This window comes from Pinus tabuliformis, chromosome 6 (assembly GCF_031772625.1).
Source record: "Pinus tabuliformis cultivar Carrire ecotype Pingquan chromosome 6, CPIR1, whole genome shotgun sequence".
NCBI classification, from domain to species: domain Eukaryota; kingdom Viridiplantae; phylum Streptophyta; class Pinopsida; order Pinales; family Pinaceae; genus Pinus; species Pinus tabuliformis.
Window position 1 is genome coordinate 826,504,464 of NC_142292.1, and position 8,419 is coordinate 826,512,882.

Below are 8,419 nucleotides of genomic sequence, written 5' to 3' on the forward strand. Positions count from 1 at the left end.
TATGATCTGTAAACCTTTGTCCCATCATTCTGTTATTCTGTTCCATCACTCTGTCACCTATGAACTGGCCTGTGGATTCATCTAGTTACCATATACTTGTTTTATTACAAGTGAGTTGCCATCAAGGACAACACATGCATCATAATTCCAACTGGGTAAACTGTACTCGGTCTTTGGTGGAATTTGGCAGGTTCTTGCTACCATGATTGGAGGATTTCCTTGGTATTCAAATTTTCCCAAGTCGCATAGAACTGAGTATTCAAATATTCCTTGGGAGTTACCATCTTGTAATAAGAATGTATGTCATGTAGATGGTAGGTGGTGATCTCATTCCTTCTTTCATTGTTGAGAATCAGGTTCTTTCTAGTCATATGTAACAAGATCCATTCAATAGCTTCTACACAAGGAATTACTGGGAACCCGCATGCCACTTTATGTATCCTGGACCTCTTGATATTTATATACACTTGCATGTATTCCATGTTTTCTAGGAATTCCTTCTACATGAAAGCATCTTTAATATATTGCCAAGAGACTGTCAAGGATTTATCAATGAAGCACTATGTATCTGATAGTATATGAACAATTGGTTTAGTTTATTCCATTTCCTCCTCGGCAATAGATTCTGAAGTTTCCTTTGAAGTAGCTTGTTAAGTGGTAGGAGGCATTATCTCAAGAGGTGATGAGAGACAAATGTGTTTTGTATCTACAGTACCTGGAATTGGAAAATCACTCATGGCGAACAACAATTAGTTTCAAGAAATCCCCTAGCTATCACATACAATCTTTTCAAAAGGCAATGATTAAGGAAAGAACTAGGCAAGATGGGAGCAGAAACCTAACAATAATAAGACAGGGTGGTTTTACTGGACATTGGAAGTGCACAATGCACCAAGGTGATGAAAATGAGATCTTGGGGTTAACCAAAATCCCAATTCCCAAATAAATCTCGAGCCTGACCTGTGGGTTATGGCCCACAAGTCTCGACGGAAGCATTCTAAACTTCTCATTATGTGATGTGGCTCTTTATAAAATCACCCATCTCCTTAATGGGATTCTAAATCACCATTGCAATCATTAATATATATATGTTAAGGCTTAAAACCCCACACCATGCATAATTAACAAACACACGGAAGTATATAATTCCGCTCCAATTCATTTGATACGGTCTCAAAATATATACAGCCACCTCTGTAAATATCGCCATCTGCATCATCACCCAACGCCGATGCGATGCAAGTCTTCGCTACTCCCATTCGATACAATTGGCAATCGCACGTTGCCATGATTGAATACCAAAACAATCAACTGCTCCACAGCTCCGATCCGAAGTTCCGGATCCGACTTGACTTCTAACCTGATTCATAGCAATTTGCGTCCGACGATATGGGTTACCTTTGGGTTCCGATGCGAAGTTTGACTGAGGCAATTCGACATTAAACCGAACAACATTATCCACACACAATTATATTCGGTCAACATATATATAACAATTACGCAATAATTCAGGTCGCCATTGATCCTGTAAGTGATCAATGTCGATCAACAAACTCACACACAGAAATTAACTCATAGACTTAAACTACAAAATCCATAGCTCAACACGTAGGAAATCAACAGAATGCATTAATTTGATTATATACAAAAATCGCTTACATCTAAGGCATTGCAGCCTTAGAACAAGCTCGCTCTCGGTTACATCTTGCTCACTCCTAAATGCCTCCCCAATCAGATCTCTATTACACCCCTATCGCATTACATTTATATAAGAAGTCTTAGGAAGGATCGATCCGATCCTCTCTTGATTTTTCTCCACAAAAGCTCTCCAAAAACCTTGCATGGCTATTAACAATAGGAAGTCTATCGAGACATATCCGCTTTAAATCCACTTTAAATCTGTTTTTCTGCTTTAAAATAGACTTTCCTCTGTTCTGCTTCTGTGGCCCACGTTTGCTTGCTTTGGATTCCTCCCTTCGTGCAAGGTTGCTGGATGCTCCTGCATCAGACTCCTGAGGCACAAAAATGTATGACCTCCTGGTCATATGCTTCTTCCTGTCCTTAACAATTCTACCAACTGCATATCTTCAGTGGAACTGCCTTCATGATCTTTGTGAGCTGCAACCAACCTCTGCAGTAACAGTCTCCTCCTGCTACACGATACATCACCAAGCTTCCTCCTGAGCTTAGTCTTTTGGCATCCTTCAAGTTCTCTCTTCTGGAACCATATGAGCACTCCATGCTCTAGGTTTGCTGCAAATCTTCTCACCTTCCGCTGCCGCTATCTGTACGACAATAAGACCACAAACTCTCCAGCTTTAACACTGTACCTCCTGCTTCTTATTCTTCTTCTATGGAATCCCTCTTCGCAGGAAACTTTCCCTGCTCTGATACCACCTGATGAAAATGAGATCTGGGTGTAAGCCAAAATCCCTTTTCACGTAAAGGTTTCGATCCTTGACATGTGGGTTATGGGCCCACAAGTCTCAACGGAAGCGTTCTTAGGCATGTGGACTTACATTCCACTATCAGGAGCTTTACACAATCCTCAACCTCTTTGAACCCTCAAACAGAAAGGTCTTGAAGGCCATCAACCCTTCCGTTAAAAACCCAAAACGAATAGCCCTTAACCTCGCATCTGGGTCCTCGAATCCCCTGTCGCCACACCGGAATTTCTTCGAACGCGTGACCAGTGAGCCTCGCCTACATTCAACTGAAAAACTCTAGTTTTTCCCGCTGCCTTCAGTGCATTTCTTCAGTGAAACCATCTCCGATACCGCCATGGAAACCATCTCCTCACGACATTTATTACCACTGTTCATCTGATCTAGCCACACTCCGTTGCCCGCCATTAACAAGACCTGTTAAACCTGAAACTTCCATATATATATATATATATATATAGCGGACCTGATTTCTTTCCGGTATCATCCGTCATTGATTTATATCACTGTCCTTAGAATACTTAATTCGTTTTGACACCGCCTTTGAATAACTGTTCTGCTGCGCCACTTCTTAACGCTGTCAACGACTACTGATTCGATGGTCAATCACAAATCGGCTATTTCAACACCGCCCTTATCATCAATTGGACATTGAATTTTTACAATTCAATATCCATTTCTTCCCTGCGCTGCACGCAGCAATCCGCAATCGATCTTCCCTTCATCGACGTTGGACGTTGCCAGCTCCACGCATCCACATTGCCTCTTCACTTACACTCAACGCCATTCGACAATCTCTGTCACTCCATACGATGGTATTCCTAATACTCGCCTTCACAGAACAATCACATATAACTGTAAACTAATATTTTGATCGCCATCAATCTCACAACACAGGATTTACTCCATTATAAGACGCACACATGCATATACAATTCACACACGAACAGGCTTTTATAAATTATATAAAACAGTTACAAAATTAAGGCCTTTCAGCCTTAGAAACGAGCTGACGCTCGGCTACATCTTGCCCACTCACAATTTTCCTCACAAATAAGATATCTCTCACACCCTATCACATTACATTTATAAGACACATTAGGAAGTATCGATCAGATCTTCTCCTTACTTTTCTCCAATGAAAGCTCTCCAAAAGCGTGCATGGTTGTTATCAATAGCAAGTCCTATCCACCTTATCTGCTTTAAATCCACTTTAAATCTGTTTTTCTGCTTTAAAACAGACTTTCCTCTGTTCTGCTTCCGTGGCCCACGTTCGCTTGCTTTGGTGCTGGATTCTCCTGCATTAGACTCCCGAGGCACAAAAATTTATGACCTCCTGGTCATATGCTTCTGGTCTTCGTAACAGCTTAACTTGTGAGCTACAATCTGCCTCTACAACAGCAGTCCTCCCTGCTGCCTCTTACCTCACCAAGCTCTCCTTTGGACATGGTCTTTTGGTAAGCTTATGGCTCTCTCCTCTGGAACCAATTGAGCATTCCATGCTCTAGGCTATTGCAATCTTCTCACCTTCCTCTGCTGCAACCTGCACAAAATATAAAGACCATACCTCTTTAAATTTGTACCTCCTTCCGCAGAATCTTCATTTGCTCTGATTCCACTTGATGAAAATGAGATCTTGGGGTTAACCAAAATCCCAATTCCCAAATAAATCTCGAGCCTGACCTGTGGGTTATGGCTCACAAGTCTCGACGGAAGCGTTCTAAACTTCTCATTATGTGATGTGGCTCTTTATAAAATCGCCCATCTCCTTAATGGGATTCTAAATCACCATTGCAATCATTAATATATATACGTTAAGGCTTAAAACCCCACACCATGCATAATTAACAAACACACGGAAGTATATAAGTCCGCTCCAATTCATTTGATACGGTCTCAAAATATATACAGCCACCTCTGTAAATATCGCCATCTGCATCATCACCCAACGCCGATGCGATGCAAGTCTTCGCTGCTCCCATTCGATACAATTGGCAATCACATGTCGCCATGATTGAATACCAAAACAATCAACTGCTCCACAACTCCGATCTAAAGTTCCCGGATCCGACTTGATTTCTAAACTGACTCATAGCAATTTGCGACCGACGATATGGGTTACCTTTGGATTCCGATGCGAAGTTCGACTGAGGCAATTCGACATTAAACCGAACAGCATTATCCACACACAATTATATTCGGTCAACATATATATAACAGTTACGCAATAATTCAGGTCGCCATTGATCCTGTAAGTGATCAATGTCGATCAACAAACTCGCACACAGAAATTAACTCATAGACTTAAACTACAAAATCCATAGCTCAACACGCAGGAAATCAATAGAATGCATTAATTTGATTATATACTAAAATCGCTTACATCTAAGGCATTGCAGCCTTAGAACAAGCTCGCTCTCGGTTACATCTTGCTCACTCCCAAATGCCTCCCCAATCAGATCTCTATTACACCCCTATCACATTACATTTATATAAGAAGTCTTAAGAAGGATCGATTCGATCCTCTCTTGATTTTTCTCCACAAAAGCTCTCCAAAAAGCGTGCATGGTTGTTAACAATAGGAAGTCTATCGAGACATATCCACTTTAAATCTGTTTTTCTGCTTTAAAACAGACTTTCCTCTGTTCTGCTTCTGTGGCCCACGTTTGCTTGCTTTGGATTCCTCCCTTTGTTCAAGGTTGTTGGATGCTCCAGCATCACAAGGAAAATAAGAGGGCACGTGTCACAATAACAGTGGATAGACAAGGCTTGACTAAGGCTTAGAATTGCGCCATGTGCTCTTGTGGAGAGGGAGAGATTTCTTGGGAGCAAGGCATAATCTCAGTGAGAAAGGAGGGACGCACTGCTGCATAGAAGTGCGCAGTGTTCCAGGGAGGCCTTGTGAGGGCACAAGGCATAGTTTTGGTGGGCAGAGGTGCCACACTATTGCTGAATAATGCGTTGTGTGATTTGGAATGGAGCCTTTCATTCTAAGCGTGGTTTGAAATCACATTGGAATCTATTTTCAAGGAGTTTTCTCTGCCCAAGCAATCTTCAAACTGCTAAGTGAAGGTCAGAATCAAGTCCAGAAAATAGTAATAATGAAAGAGAAGGGCTGCAAGTTTTTATAGAAGGTTGAAATCATGAATAGAAGGTGAAAGTTCATGGAATGTGAAGATTCAATAAAAACGCCACTTGCAACAGCAAGATAACGCTTGTAGGAGGAAGTACGGATGAAAACAAACTTCCTATACAAAAAAATATTGAAACGCCACTATGGAAAACAAAAGTGCCACTAAAATGACAAAAGAAAACAAAAATGACATCTTGCAAAACTTATTGAGAATCCACGCACTTGTGATTAACACTGAAGAAGAACTCCTTTTGGTGAGAAAATGCTCTCAACCTAGAGTGAACAGTGACTGTGAGAATGAATAATGAACTATACATCTTATAAAATAATTCACATGCAAATCAAGTTAAGGAATGACCACCACTTGTCAATTGATGAGTACGTTAGTTACATTAAATGGAGAGGGCCCTTAGTTTCTAGGAATGCACTCAACATGCAAATAAGGAAGGGCGTATGTGTGAGAAACAAGAGGGTGCACTTTCTGAAGGCAAGGAGGGTACACTTTGTGAAGGAAAGGAGGGTGTGGTCTCTATTGACAAGGAGTGCACTCTCTCTATGGACAAGAAGTGTGCTTAACTAACAGAAGGAAGTGCGCTCCAGTGAGAGATAGATGTGTGCCTAGGCTTAAGAGGGTGTAGTTTCCTCCGACAATGCCTATATGACCACTAAGTTTAAAAAGTTTGATTTCTTCAAGAGGAAAACTTTTCACTTTTGTGATTTTATGTGTTATGCATGTCAAGTGAAGAAAGTTCACACTAAGTTAAAGAAAATCTAGTGCTTTTCCTATTCTTAGAAAGACAACACAAGAACTTTCAAAGATAAGAAGACAAAACTTAGGAAACTTTTACCTAGGAGGAAAATAAACACTTAGGAATGATGAAAGGATGGTTGAAACTTTGGCAAACATGAAAAAATAACAAGAAAACACAAGATAGCTTGAAATTATAGTTTACGTAGGCTCCAAAATTGAATAAGGCAAAAATTTTGGAGGGTCGTTGTCGCAGCAACAACACTTGGATACACATTGGAATAACTCCAACTTCTTTGTTTAGGTCTTACCTTCATGTACACAGTGCTAGTCTTTTAGGAAGTACTAATTCACTCAGGGGATTTCCTTTGCTTCTCTATTCAACTTGATTATAGATGTAAGTTACACTATTCCCTTTACTCAATCAAGCACATTACAAAGCTTGCCAAACCATAATTGTTTCGATCTAAGAGAGGGTAATATAGTAATGGCGAGTTAAAGATAATCAAAGTCTTAGTTTTCATCTCTCGTGTTGTTACACTGCTAGCAAGCCTATTTAATACCCTGATGGAGTCAATATAGGAACAAAAGCATCAATTTGTTGCCTGCGAGCCTCTTCAGTACTCCGAAGAAGTTTCTTGCTTCACCTCTTTGTGGAGGAAGCCTTTCTCTTAGTTCACCCTTTATTTCTTTCCATAATTTCAAATCTTCTTAGGCACTTATTATTTTACATGGGGTGGAAGAGGGATCCCGACTTATTGAGAGAAGGAGAGGTTTTTCCTTCAAAAATAGTTATGTACACCTCTTATATTGATTTTCTCGTTATTAGTTTTCCAATTTTCCTTTCACTACTAGATGGGATCAGTAAGAAATCACCATTCAATTAAAAAATTGAGTCTAAGAATGAATATCCTAAATAGATGCATACATCATGGTTATGCTTATGGTTTTCCAATTGAATGGATCGTATTTTCCATTTAGACATCATCGACTATTGAATGATGTAAATGCCCAAATAAAGAAGAAAAGTAGCAGGTTAGCCAACAATTGCAAATCACTATAATTTTTCTTTCCTAAAGTTTTAACCACATCATCTCAAAGCTCCAACAAAATAAATTTCATGCATAGCCTTATTGAAAACATAGACATGAACGTGTAAAACAAGACAAGAAAATCATGAGAATAAAAATGAAAAGAACACAATGCAATGCAAGTAACTAAATGAAACCTAACCTAAGATAAAGGATGAAAGATCAAGACTAAGTAAAATGGAATTTCCAATGGAGCCATAGAATTTTCTCCTGGCCCTTAATTCAAAAGATATCATCAAGTGAAACCAACAAAACATAGTGTGGAGATAGAAAGGTAGGCAACCAAGACATTTTCACACAAGCACAAAGGTACGAAGTACAAGCAAAGCGGTGTAAGGTAAATGACTGCTCTATCTGATGATGGTGAGACGGATGAAGACAAGAGACACCACAACAACACCTATTTTAATCATAACCATACAAATTTTGATTCGATGCATGAAGGTATTTTTTATGAGTCGTTGAAATCATCACGTATGACCCTTATAACCAATCTACATTGGGGTCGTAAAAACAACCAGCTTGAAAACCTCACAAAGACAAATTCACTATGTACAGATCCACATCATGTGCAAGATCAAGATCAGATGATGAATCATATACACATTGTAAATGATCGATGTTGGTCTGTGGATCAAACGTGATGATGGATGAGGGGGAAGGGGTGTCAATTGAAATATTTGACAGTCACTCAGTACACTCTTTATTTCCATGTTCCAGATCAAAGATTCACAAGAAGAAGGATACGTCAGTTGGAGTTTATGTATATTATCATACATTCTATATTGATGGCTAAAGGATTCAACATGAAGATACCGAGCATCCCTTAAATATGAATCCACATCCCATGAAAGAACACTAGGAATGGAATCTTGTGAGAAAATTTTTATCTGACCAAATTCACAAGTTTCATTGGAGTAGTGAGGACCTAACATAACCATCAATGTAGAAGAAAGGTCCTTGACTTCCCAACGAGACTCAAAACTTTCAAAATATGGAAACT